The sequence below is a fragment of the Sarcophilus harrisii genome, chromosome 6 (assembly GCF_902635505.1).
Source record: "Sarcophilus harrisii chromosome 6, mSarHar1.11, whole genome shotgun sequence".
Lineage (NCBI taxonomy): Eukaryota > Metazoa > Chordata > Mammalia > Dasyuromorphia > Dasyuridae > Sarcophilus > Sarcophilus harrisii.
Window position 1 is genome coordinate 18,283,255 of NC_045431.1, and position 15,472 is coordinate 18,298,726.

Genomic DNA, 15,472 nt, shown 5'->3' on the forward strand with positions numbered 1-15,472 from the left:
CACAACAGATACAGAAAAAAGCCTCTGACGAATACAGCACCTATTTCTATTAAAAACACTAGACAGTATATGGATAAACGGAGCTTCCCTTAAAATAATAAGCAGTCTCTAAAAGCTACAGCAAGCATATTTGCAATGAAAAGAAGCTGGACGCATTCCCAATAAGATCAAGGGTGAAACAAGCATGCACATTATCACTACTATTATTTAACATTGTACTAGAAATGTTGGCTTTAGCAATAAGAAAAGAAAAAGAAATTAAAGGAATTAGAATAAGTTATGAAAAAACAAAACTATCAGTCTTTGCAGATGATACATTTAGAGAATCCTAGATAATCATCCAAAAAATAGGTGATTGTTTACTGGAAATAATTCACAACTTGGGAAAGTTGCAAGATATAAAATAAACCTACAAAATCATCAGAATTTCTATATATTACAAAGCCCTTCAGCAAGAGACAGAAATAAGAAATTCCATTTAAAATTACTGTAGACAAAATAAAATACTTAGGGTTCTACATGACACAAGAAATACAAGAACTATATGAATACAATAATAAAACACTTCTCATACAAATAGAGTAAGATCTAAACAATTGGAAAAAAAAACATCAATTGTTCATGACTAGGTTGTGCCTAAATTGATCTACTTGTTCAGTGCCAAAAAAATCCAACTGCTAAAACTTTATTCTATAGAACTAGAAAAAATAATATCCAAATTAATCTGCAAGAACAAAAGATAAAAAAACATTATGAAAATTAATGAAAAAATACAAAGAATGGTAGTCTAGCAGTATCAGACCTAAAAGTACATTATAAAGTGGCAGTCATCAAAACCATTTTGTAGAGGTCAGCTAGGTGCCTTAGTGAATAGAGCACCAGCCCTGACGTCAGGAGGACCTGAGTTCAAATCCGACAACATACACTTAACACTTCTTAGTTGTTGTGACCCTGAGCAAATTACTTAACCCCAATTGCCTCAGGGGAAACACATACACACTCACACATACACATTTGATACTGGCTAAGAAGCAAAATCGTTGATCAGTGGAATAGATTAGATACATATGTGGCACAATAATCAAAGAATATAGCAATTTATATTTGATACTAAACTCTAGCTTCTGGAATAAGAACTCAAAATTTAACAAAAGTTTTTGGAAAAAATGGAAAATAATATGTCAGAAACTTGGCATAGACCCACATCTCATGTGCCATGACAAAATAAGGTCAAAATGAGTATATGATTTGGGCACAAAGGATAACACCATAAACAAATAAGGAGAGCAAGGGATAATTTTCCTATCAGATCTTTGGAGAAGGGAGTAATTTATGAGCAAAGAAGAACTAAACAACACTTTGCAAAGTAAAATGGACAACTTTGATGATATTAAATTAAAGGGCTTTTGCATAAACAAAACCAACAGAAACAAGATTTAAAGGGAAGTACAAAGCTGAAAAAATCTTTATAGTCAGTATTTCTGATAAGGGCCTTATTTCTAAATTTATAAAGAACTGTGTAAAATTTATAAGAATACAAGTCATTCCCCAATTAACAAATGATCAATGGATATGAATAGACAATTTTCAGATGAAGAAATTAAAGCTATCTATAAGCTATCTGAAAAAATGCTCTAAATCACAATTGATTAGAGAAATGCAAGTTAAAATAACTCTAAGGTACCACACCTCACATCTCTCAGATTGACTGATGACAGGAAAAGATGATGATAAATGCTGGAGAGGATATGGGAAAAACTGGGACACTAATACATTGTTGGTAGTGTTGTGAAATGATCCAACCATTCTGGAGAGCAATATGGAATTATGCCCAAAGGGTAATAGAACTGTGCATACCCTTTGACCCAGTAGTGCCATTACTGAATCTATATCCCAAGGGAATCAAAAAGAAGGAACGAGTTCCCACATGTGCAAAAATGTTTGTAGCAGCTTTTTTTGTGGCAGCAAAGAATTGGAAAATGAATAGATGCCTATAAATTGGGCAATAGTTGATTAAGCTGTGCTACATGAAGGTAATGGAATATTTATGTTCTATGAAAAGTGACAAACAAGCTGATTTTAGAAAGGCCTGGAAAGTTTTATATCAACTGATGCTGAGCAAAACAAGTAGAACCAGGAATACAATGTACACTTTAACAGCAAGAATGTGCAATGATCAACCATTAAAGACTTGGTTCTTCTCAGTGATTCAATGTTCAATTCTGAAGCAAAAGAATTTTGCTTAGAAAAAGATGGAAAGAAAAGAGAGAACAGAATGGAGGAAAATCCTCCATTTTTTAATGGAGGAAAATCGAAAAAGGAGGGAACTAACATAATTAGTAAGCACAACTATGAATGGAATGAATTTCCTTATAAAATGAAAGTTAATAATAGACTAGATTAAAAAGTAAAATCCTACAATAGATTATTGAAAGGAAACACATTTCAAGCAGAGAGATACTTATGGAAGAAAATTAAGAGGCTGAAGTAGAAACAATTATACTTCAACTGAAATTAAAAATAAAGCAGTTACCAATTAAGATCTCAGATTAAGCAAAAGCAAAACTACATCTAATTAAAAGACATAAAGAAAAAAAAAACTATATCTTTCTGAAATGTACCATAGAGAATGAAGTAACATCAATATTAAACACATATATATATATATATATATATACACAGCACATAGCATAGCATCCAAATTTTAAAAGAAATTAAATGTTACAGAAACAATAAAAACCACACTAAGAGAGGAAGTCAGCTTTTTCTTCTTAATGTGAAATAAATTTGACCAAAATTTTAATAAAGTTAAGTAGATTAAAAAATTAAAGAAATTAGATATGCTAAACCTCTGGAGAAAGTTTAAGTGGAAAAGAAAAAATATATATGGCTTTTACTCAGTGGTACATGACACCATTATGGAAATTAACTACATATTAATACAATAAAATGTCACAATCCAAAGCAGAAAAGCAGACATATTAAATGTGCCCTTTTCAAATCTTTATACATTACAAATTAAATTAAATAAAAGTCCTAGCTATAAAATTAACTGGAAATTAAAGAATATAATTTTAAAAATGAGTGAATCAAAAAATAAATCACAGAAACAATAATTTGATTCAACAATGAGACAACATATCAAAAATTGGGGAAATGTAGGAGAAAATTTATATCACAATCACCTTCATCAATGGAATAGGGAAAAATCACATTGATGAATAGGGTATACAAAAGAAGAAAAAAGGCAGAAAATGAACAAATGAAAAACTCCCATTTATACACTAAATTTGAAATCTTGAAAATCAAAGCAGAATTTAATGGAATTAAAAATAAATAAACCATTGACATAATAGGAACTGGCTTCATTAAAATGTCAATAAAATAAATCAACCATCAGTCATTTTAATTTTTTTAAAGAAAGAAGAAAGTGAAATTACCAGTAACAAAAAGGACAAAAGAAACAAGAATTCAGCATCAATGAAGAGGGAATCAAAAGAATTATTATGAGCTATTTGTCAAATTACACATCAATAAATCTGACAATCCTAGTGAAATTGATGTTTATAAGAGATATACATTTCCCAAATTAATACAAGAGAAGCACAGAAGCCCATATCAGCAAAAAGAAGGTATAAAAAATCCCCCAAAGAAAAAAGCTCCCCAGTGCTAGATGGAGTCACTAATTAATTCTACCAAACATTTAAATCAATTAATTCCAATACTACATAAATGACTTGGGGGGAAAAAAAAGCACAAGAGTACAACCCAATGCCTTTTATGACACAAATATGGTGCTGATACCTAAACCAGGGAAAGCAAAAACAGAGTAAGAGAAATATAGGCCAATTTCTCTAATGAATATCGATGAAAATTTGTAAAATAAAATACTAATAAGGAGAGAATTGCAATGTATGACAAGGATCGTACACTATTACCAAATGGGATTTAAAACAGGAATGCAGGATGGTTCAAAATTTGGAAAACTATCAGCATAAGTGCCTATATAATTAGCAATTCCAAAAGATAATCATATGATTATCTCAATTGATGCAGAAAATATCTTTACAAAATACATATTTAAAAACCAATACAGACAAGATTAGAAAGGAAGCATTAATCTGGGAAAAAAAATTTACATTCAAGAGTTCAAAGGCCTGATTTTTTAAATATATATTGATCATATTGACCATTTTCCAATTGATAAATGGTCAAAGTTTTCAGATGAAGAAACTAACACCATTTTTAGTCATATGAAAAGGTGCTCTAAATAACTATTGATTGGAGAAATGCAAATCAAGCCAGCTCTGATGTACCACTACACACCTCTCAGCTTGGCTGGCAGGAAAAGTTAATTTTGTAGTTAATTTGGAGTATTTGGAGTTAATTTTGTGGGCCATTAAGGTGGAATAGAGCTGTGATTATAATAAAATAAATAATAATAGGTGATTTTTCAGTTACTACAATAAATTATTCCAAAAACCATTAGTGAACAATTACAATAAAAATTAGCAAATATGTGGGGTAAAACTTTAGACATATTATTTCATTTGATCTTTACAACCTATGAAATATGTGCTATTATCATGTCAACTTTCTAGATATGCAAATAGAGGGTGAAAATGCTTAGACTCATATAAATAGAGTGTCTGAGACAAACTTTGAAATCTGGTATTTCTGACTCCAAATCTAACACTCTATTCACTGTACATATGAATGAGATCAATTTGATAATTCTCTCCTGAATTAAAAAAATTAAAAAAAAATTACAAAAAAACCTTACAAATGAACAGAACAAGGAAAGCCTTGTACACAATATTAATAACTTTTTATGATCATCAACTATGAATGATTCCACTCTTCTCAGCAATGCAATGATCCAATGCAAACACAAAAGACTCATGAAGAAAAGTGATATCTATAACCAGAAAAAAAAAAAAACAACTAATAAATTCTGAATGCTTACCAAGGAACTTTTTTTCCCACTAACTTTATTCTTTTATTTTATTTTTTATTTTTGATCAAGGTATTCTTTCACAACTGTGACTAATATGGAAATAATATTTTTTTCTTGATAGGAAATGTATCAAGCATTTATAATTCTTTTAACTGCAGTTACATTTTAAAATTAACCATCCTGAATGCATGTGTGTATAGCCACTACCCCTTTTAATATTGATTTATGTTTATAAATGCTGAATAATTATATTTTGCATAATGATGCTGATGTTACAAATGTGGACTAATGCTCTCTAGAAGAGAACTAACTCATTGATGAATGAATCTATTTTTATACTTTAAATACATAATATAACAAAATTGTAGCCTCAGTGTGGACAAGTCATGTCACTTTTCTGGGTTTCTTTTGAGTGGGATGTCTTTTAAGGGCTGTTATCTCACTGCTTCAACGACTTAATTGATTATAGATCATTAATAACTGTACTTGAATTCAAATAAGCCCATGCATTTATAATGCAAACTCAGTCAGTATTTTCCCCAGTACATCTTTAATCAAAGGAAATGAACCTCATAATTTGTAATATATTTTTGAATGACATATTTTTGACAAAAATGTATTATAAAGGTTTTTGCAACTTCCCACTGGAAGCTAGCAGGAAGTCAATTAGGACATTATTGCCCTTGTACAGCCAAGCCTGAATGAGGGTGACTATCATTTAAATGGGATAAAAGAGGTGGATGTGTCTTGACAACAGATTAGATATAGGTGGGCGGAGAGGGAAGACAGTGAAGAATTATAAATAATTAGCTGCAAAGTTTTAAATCTGGGTAGAGAGAAGGTTGGGTTGGAGCCTTGAGGAAGATAGGAAATCTAAAAAAGAATGATGGATTTAGGGGGAAAGACACCTATTTCCATTTTTGTATGTTCAGTTTGAAATGTCAATGGGATTTTCAAGTATGGAGATATCTAAGAAAATGAAAAACAAGGTTAGGAAAATAAAAAGAGAAAATGAATTGGATAATCTGTGCTAGACATCTAAATAGAGAGGAAACTGAAGCATTTACTAAGTACTTACTCTGTGCCTAGCATAGTGTGAAGTACATTACAAATAATATCAAGGGCAGGTAGTGAGGGCAGTGGATAGAGCACCAGCCCTGAAGTCAGGAGAACTTGAATTCAAATGTGGTCTCAGACCCTTAATGCATCCTGGCTGTGTGACCCTGGGCAAGTCACTTAACACCTATTGCCTCAGCATACACACACACACACACACAAATTTGATAACCAGAAAAACCCTATGAGGTTAGTTTTATTGCCATCAACATTTGACAGTTCAGGAACATATACAGGTAGAGATTAAGTGAGTTGTCCAGAATCATAGAGGTAATAAGTTTCCAAGTCTGGATTTGAAGTCAGGTCTTCCCAGCTCTAGGCTCAGTGCTCTATCCATGACCCCACCTCTCTAGAAACATTTGTTAAGCACTAACTATTATCAATCATCACACCAATTGTTGCAGGAATAAAAGTAAAAAGCAAAATATTATTTTCCTTTAGGAAGCTTACATTTATAGGTCAAACAACCCTCATAGGGTAGTGATGATCTGAGAAGAGTATTTCTGCAATTCACAGCATTGCCAAGTTAAGTCTAAGATAACTGACATGCTCTTTCTAGTAATAGTCGTGTACATTTGAGTATCATGGAGCATATTATTATGGGTTTTCCAGATCATGGAACACAAAGGGAGGGTTGGAGAGGGTCTGGGAAACTTAGATATTGTAAACTCTCATAATCAGGAAAGCAAGGCTCCAGAAAGGGAAGAAAAATGTTTTGTTTGGAAAAGAAGGTGAAAAACAGAGGCACTATGGGAAAATGACTAAAATGCTATAAAACTCCTGGGAAGTTATGAAATTTCCAAGAGATTGGAAGAAATAGAAAAGGGGATTTAGATCAGAGCCCTGTAATGATTCTGTTTTGGAAAACTGGACACCAATTATGACCCAGCAAATAAAGTTGAGTAATGATCAGTGAGGGTAAAGCAGAAATCAGGTGAGTGCACTGTCACAAAAACTCCAAGAGGAAAAAAATATCCAGGAGAATGGAACCATCAACTTGGGTTTTGTGCCATTTATGTTCAATGAAAAATTAGCAAGAACCAACATGTCCATTTTGTATAGAAGACTTAAGGGAAGGCTGGATTCTTGAACTAATAGTAATATACTCTTTTCTTTTTAATAAGGATTGTTAATCTCCCTGGAACCACATGATGTTGTTAAATAATGAGCCTTGGTAGACTATGCATTAATCAATCAAAATTACTTTCATTTTGTTCCAACTACTGACATTTGGGATACATATTAACATCCTGGCCTTTGGTTAGCACAAGATATCTTTTACTATTTCCTGAAAGGAACTTTTAAATTAGTTGCATCCTTAAAGCTGATCCAAATATGTCCTCATAGTTGAGCAAGGGACAAAACAGAAGCATATAAAAGAAGAGATAGAGAGGGAATTCTTTTCTTTATAAGCATAACTATAATTAATTTTAGTGCCATCTGCATGGTAATAGAAGCAAGAAGAAAAGAAGCCTGATGAGAATTGTATAAAGCAGGACAAAGCCAAAATGACAGTTCAGGGAAAATCTAGCCCTGCCTAAAGTTTCCTTCTCAGTTAAATGATGCAAGTGGTCTAAATAATCTTTAAGACCTCTTTCAGTATTAACATTTAATAGTTTACAATTTAAATGAAGATACAATTTACATTTGCATAAATCCATTGTTGGCATCCATGGCAGGAAATAAAGGGGACTAAAGGGGTCTTAACAAAGAATTAGCCATGTTTATCATTCCTGAAAACATTGAAGTCATTGATTTAGTCCATTTAAAAGGAGGTCACATGAATGTATAGGGGAAATTCAAAGGAGCTTGTAGAGAGAAAAGGAGTATAAGGAAACAAAGGGTAAAAAGATAGCATTACTTGCCAAAATCAACACTGGATGACCCTTGCCAAAAGCAAGGTGGACCACCTATCTTATATGTTGGCCTTAGCTCCTATATGGCTAAACTATACCAGCTCATCAATCTTCCATATTGAAGGCAGTGGTGATATATTCAAAACAAGATGGGAAAAAAAAAGTCATGTTGCCCTAGAAATGTGGGACATGGTTTCCTTCAAGCCCTGGAAGAAAGGAGTTTGCACAGGTCTTCTAAGAGGCTGTTTAAGAATAATAACTTCTTTCATTATGGCTCTTACTCTGAGTTCTGGGTTCCTCTACACTTCATATATCCATTCAATTCAAAATCAGTGCAGTTCAGGGGGTTATAGAAATGGCTGGGTACTGCTCTAGGGAATTTCATTGGTTTCTTACCAAATCCAGGAGGAAAAGACAGCTATGAGCTAGTCTTTTAAACAGATATAGTTTGTACCTATGAAGTTTCCAATAATAGAAGAATCACAGATCTACTGAAAAGAAGAAGCCATGTTTGTTGATCATCTCAGTGAAATCATGATTAGTCAGTACATTGATCAGGATTCTGATGCTTTATAACAATATTTTCTTTTACATTATGGTAGTCACTTTGTACACTGATCTCTGATTTTTGTTCATTTTACTCTCCATACTTTTGTATAAGCCTAAATAATATTACTAAAATCCTTCATATGTGTTTATAACTCATTCTAAGCAAGCTTCTTTCCATTTTAATACTGATTTCCATGTGTTTGAGTTGAAAAACTCCCAAATTATCAAACATGATTTGATTCTACAAGTTTAAATGATGTATGCTACCATTTTCAAATAAAAATTCAGAAAAGTATAAGTAGTTGGGTACGATTTGTTAAAATACATTATTGTCAAAGTGAAAAGTTCTTATACTCCTAAGATTCTTGCACCATAAGTAAGAGAATCACATATGTATGGAAGCTCTCTGTGGATTCATTTACATTTATTTATTTTCTCCCACAGGTAGGAATGAGCTTTACTAGGTAGCCCTGAGCAGACAAATATTAAATGATATGTCTAATGTTAACTTATTTGTAAGTAGCAAGTATGCACGCAACATGAATTATAGAAATCAAATAAATATTTTGAGTGTTCAAAATTGTCTCTTATGTGCAGATAATACTTCTTAAGATTGCAGATATCTTATGCATAAACTATTGTTTGTGAACAAATTTGAATTTCTCCTAGTTCTGTTCATCCATTTGGTACCCCAGGGCATCAGTGCCTTGCACATAAAAGTACTATGGGAACCATAAAGTACTCTATAAATATAAGCTATTATCACAGGCATTTAATAGATATTTGGTTAGTTGTTGAATTGGATTTAGTATCCACTTACAACAATGTTAAGTCAATGTTGTAGTGCCATTGGATGGCACACCAATGGCCAGAAAGAGACCATACCATCTTTCCAATAAGTAAAATCAGAAGAGACAGCATAATCAAATACAAATATAAAAAAAAAAAATCCCAAAAGACAGAAAACAAGATGTAATTATAGTAGGGTTATAACTTTTTCAGCTGTAAGGTTACAAGATTTTAAAGGAAAAAGAGAGATGGAAATACTTTATTGATGTACAGAAATGGATTTCTTTGTTCATTTCTTTCCTTTTTAAAAATTCTGGTATTTTCAAAATACAAGATTCTTTGAAGCAACACTTTGGTGAGCCCAAAGGGAGGTGTTAATTATTATTTCTCCTGAGACTTGTGAGAGACAAAAATTTCTTTTTACTGCTTAATACTTTTGTGCGAGGCCTTAATGCTCCAATTTCTAATGTTTAATTGATTTTAATTAGCTTCTTCAAAGGCATAAAAACTTAGAGGAGAAAAACATAATAAAGTGAAGCAGGTTTCACAGCTGTGGGAGTTCTTAAACACTAGTTTATACTGCTCTATTAAGTGAAGCTAAGAGAGAGAAGGGGAAGAGGAGAGAGACAGAAAAATGAAGAAGTAGAGACACTGAACAGAGAGAGAAAAGCAAAGATAGAGACAAACACAGACAGAATAAGGGAAGTTAAGGAAGTCTAAATGTCCTCATTTGGAATGTAAGAAATTATATGCCTATATGCTCCTTGAAATAATAGAAATAGAAGCAGTTTTACATAGTTTTATCATATTCATTCGCATAATTTTCAATGATGATATGTATAACTTTAGAAGAGTGTCTCAATTATAATGAGGATACAAACAATTGTTGCTTTTACTTTTCAGTTTCATTAGATGTCTTTGCTTCAGATGAATTATGTTTTGTGCAGACTAGTCAAAAGGTAAGCATAGCAATAGAGTTTACGATTTAAATGAGTTATGGGTTTTAAGTGGATGAAACACATGATATACCCTCAACTTGTGGTATTCATTTCTTAGTGCCTCACTGTCAAAATTGTTAAGGGTGGGACTAGATATTTTAATTGACAAGTATGTGTGAATGGGAATGGAATGAGAAGACCAAAGTATGCGTTCATTACAATAACATAAATTAAAAAATACTGGGAATTAAATGAAAAAAAATCCTGTTCTTAGTTTAGATAAAGCACCTTAAAATATATGATGTGAGCTTGCTCATGCTCTCTCGCTCCACATATATGTGTGTGTGTGTGTGTGTGTGTGTGTGTATACCTTTTCTCTGAAACTATGAAAAGTATACTTGAATCAGACAATTGAACACAAGGCTAATCACCTAATAAATATGAGACAAAGACTCTATTAGCATATGTTTTGGATAAATGGCTCTTCTCACTGTTTGGTGCTTACTCAATGTTTGATGTTAAGATAATCTTAGGCAAGGATTAGTGAGTGGGGGAGAAGGGCCAGACTCACTTGGTGGCAGGACAAGGAGGAGAAAAGTGGAGATTCTGGAGTCCAGAATCAAGAAAAAATCTTTGGCAAAACTCTAGGCAGTTTGCCGGCTTCTCTCACTTCTCCTCCTAAAAACTAAGGATTTTTATTTATCCTGATACATACTGATAGAAAGAACATTTACCAATAAAATAAAATAAAAATAGGAAGTATTTCAATTAATGACATACAACTAGATTGTGATCATTGACTTGAATACTGACTCAAGCTATCTATTTCACAATTATCATCATTGAACTGATACAGAATAGGAAAAGAAACTTTCATATTATGTACTACTTAAGGAGTTTTCCAGTCCATTCTTAGTACAATGGAATCACAGAATACTACAACTGGGAAAAACAAACAAAAGGCAACTTGATAATAATACAGTTTATTCTCTTTTTATATATTGGGAATACCCATAATAGTAGAGGACTATGGTAGTTCATTTACCTGAGAGGAAGCTCTTATACAGAATCATTCATTCATCTTGATTTTTCCCAAGTCTCTAGAAGATGTTTTGTACCCCTCTCCCCGCAAAAAAAAAAAAAAAAAAAAAAAAAAATCAAATTGATATTTATCTTAAGACTTTTTAGGAGAAAGAGAACTCCTAGATGAGGAGGCACTAATACATTGAGGTTGTTGGCTATGATTTATAGTTTAGAAGAGATGACAGGAATATTAAAGATTTAATGACTTGCCAGGGTCAGGGACTTAGTAAGTTATCATAGGCAGGATTAGAACTCAATTCTTCCTGACTCCAAGAAGAATATTTTTTCTATCATTTGATAGATAACTCTAGTTAATTGATTAAACAGCTAATTATCTGTTTCATCAAAAAATTACTTATTTTCTAATAATATATTTACTTTTGAAATTTAGAAGAGACAATACAAGAGTATTCTTTAAAATATGAGATATTAAAAACACTAAAATAAAGAAATTCTAATGCAATTATGTCTACAATGATTTTCCATGGGCTCTCTCTAGAAAGATCAGTTTTGCTAATAGCATTTTTAAATGGGAATTTGGTCCCATCAAAAGTAAATGATTAATTCTGTCTGGCATTTCTCCCCCCAATCAACTGATATGTTAATGAAATTTACAGAAGTGATTTTTTTTCATAAGTTTCTGATTTTTTGTTCCCTTTGCAGTATACTGTAAATCAATAGTAACTCATTCCTAGGGCAAAATATCTTGACAGCAGCTTAATCAGCCCATGTCCATGCTCTTTCAATGTCACCACTAGCCAGAAGGGAAAAGATTCTTTAGAGCATTTTTAATTTGAGTGACACTGTTGCATCTCCCTTCCTTCTACCCTTCTGTCCCTCCATTCCCTCCTGTTTCTGAAAGCTTTTTCTTTGGCTTCATTTCCCTTCCCCACCCCAATCTTTTTTGGTCAGCATTTTTAGTTCTTCATCCGATTGTTTCACAGTTTTCTTCAAGGTATACTTTGAATATGAGAGGGGATGATGAAGTAAGATGATGACATTGTTTATGTTTTAATGAAAGGTGAATTTACATAAATTATGGATGAAGTTTATTATTACTTTTATTTTTATGTTAATAGCATTTAAATGTAAATGACTCTAGGACAAGTTAGTATCCTTTATTTTTTTAAATTATTTTTTTATTTATTTTTAATATTCATTGAGCAATTGCTCAGGTATGGAGAACAATTAGATTCACTGCAATTGACCAAGAGTGATAGAATATAAGCTTATCTCCCGTAGAGCCAATGAAAGCTCCTTTGGGACAAGAGACAGAAAATATATGCAAACACACAGACACAGAATATATACACATTATTATCTGCATATAGTGCATATATGTATAAATGTGTGCCTATGTATGTGTAGATGCACACATGCATATATGCACACACACTTACACATATGCAGCATGTATCCCCTTTCCAACAAGACTTTTATTTTCTTTTCCTTTTAGTCCACTGTATTCTGAGAACTTTTCATTATACATAGTTTGTAGTTCATGAATAATAAGTATTTGATATGTTTTTAACCTTTTATCAAGAAGAGATAGGTTTCCGTGGATTGAGCTGATGTTCAGGAAACTGTGACTGATTTTTTTCCCCCTGTAATAATGCTATGATCCCAGTAGCATCGCTTTGTTGGATTATCCAAAATACAGTGGAATTCATACCTGTATTATATAGCGTGAGGATTGTTAGTTTATGGAGCTTAGTGAGCGTCTATCGTTTAATTCGGGCTTCTATTTTTCTAGCAGTTCAGTAAAATTTAAATTTTGCACATTTTAGCAATATATTGCAGGGTTACTGCTATGCATTTTTCTGTAACTCTGGATTCCTTTAGAATTAATTTTCTGTAGCTTCTGGTAGCAATGATTTATCATTTCTCATTATCATGCACTCACTATCATGCATTCTGTTTTGTAAACAAATGCAACAGAAATAATCATTTGTCCCATGTTTCTTTGTCAGCATATCATTGGTTGAGTTCATGTGTACATTGTTCATAGAGAATTATTTTCATATGCATTGTATTCTAAGTCACTTCATAGGCTCCATCTGGTGGTAATCCAATATCAGTTATATTTTATAAAATATGGTCAAGTGCCAAATATCAATTGGAAACTTTACTATTCCTCTATGAGTGCTATCTGTAGAAATAGCATTTCTGTGTTAATATAATTCAGCAGCCTATTTTTTGTTGAAATTCTGGAAATTTTTCTATTGCTGCCTTAATGAATATAAGTCCCATAAATAGGTTAAATATATGATGAATATTGTGCTAATTTTTACTTGCCTATTTTCTAAATTTGATATCATTCACTTTACAGAGCTAAGAAATATGTCTATGTAAATTTATATATATATATATAATATATATAGTATGTACATATATACACACACCATATGTAATATATATATGTATATATATATATATATATATATATCACACATAGGGAGGGTGTATTTGTGTCTGTGTGTGTATTAGAGCTTTTACTTTAGGATGACAGTAAATCTCTTTTCATATTCATTCACAACTTATATTTGGCTAACTTGTGTCCAATTTATAAGCTGAAGAAATACAAGATATTTCTAAGCATCATCTCCATCCACTGTACTATCAGCTAGCCTCTACATTCAAGCTCAAATCCTTCAGTTTCTATTTTTAACATGGAATATATTGAAATTTTTAACTCTATTATTATTTGCTCAGGATGATGATTTTCTAGTGGCAATCCTAGTATGACCAGTTTGTTAAATGCATCATTCTAGGGGTATTTGAATTTATGGCGAGAAAGATTCTTTGTAAGTATTTGAGAGGTCAAACTTGTTACACTGATGATGTATTAAGGCAGAAATTAGTCCTTGTAGAGTCCTAACCATACATAAATAGGGAGATAGAAATGCCCGGCTGAAGAGAATAGATTAATCAAGGCCTTTGGAATGATGGGCTTAATTTTTTAAAGTACTATTCCTGTGATTTTAAAACAGTAATTTTTCATTTATAGACTGTTACTGAAGCTATGAATTGGTTCTGCCATTCTAAAAAGTGATTTGGAATTAAGATAAAAATTGCTTCCTGGAAGAGAGAGATGGGGGGGGGGGGTTATCATTAAAAATTTATTGCTATAAAAGCAAAAGATATCATTAAATGTGTTAAAACAATTTTTAAAAATCTGAAAAATTATCATAGAACCATAAAAAGTAGAACTAAAGGAATCTGATATATCATACTGCAATATGACTCACTCATTAAGGAAACTAAGATACAGAGAAATGAAATTATAAGCCTAAATTCATACAGTGAGTATACTCCATATCTATCAATTAAGAACAAAATTTGATTTTAATTCTCCAACACCTTTTAACATGTAATATTGCATCCTAAAATCCCAATTGTATTGCAGGGAATGTTGAATTCCAGCCCATAAAATTTGTTTTTTTTTCCTTTAACATAATTTTTAAATGGTTACCTATAATTTAATGTTATCAATTATTCATCTATAATTTATTTAAAGATAAAATCAGCTATAAAATGAGTAAAGAGCTGTTCCTCTGCTAAGGAAAACCAAGATTCAAGAATAGCCTTTGATAAACAACGTTTGAATGAATCTCTGAGATATCTAGTCACTTAGTGTCCTCATGCAGTTCTTTAAGTCAATGAATGGCAAAGCAGGTTTTGACTTGCATTTGGGGATGGATTTTCTTCACTCAAAGGTCCTTCCCTTGATAAAATCATAGATTCAGGTCAGAGCTCTCTAAAATTAATAGCAAGTCCAAATAAATGTTTTTGTTGTATGTTTTGTGTCAACTCACTGTCATAATCTCAAAGGAGGAGAATGCAGATGGGACCATGCCATAGAATCTTCATGAAACTCAAAGATTATGTTCTTTTTTTTCTGCTACCCAAATTTGTGAAGTTTTTCTCTCCAAGAATCTAGAATAGGCTATCCAAGGATAGAAGGAAGAAAGTCTTCATATATATATATATATATATATGTATTAAAGCTAATAAATTATATCAGTCATTTTACTTATCCTGTAATTATTTTTGCCTTATCTTCAAAATATAAGAGCAAATATCTTTCTACTATGTACATACTTAGAAAAGTCCACTGCTCACAATGATAGTAATGTGTTTTAGTAGCAAGACTATTGGACTGACAGTCAAAAGATTAATCTTAA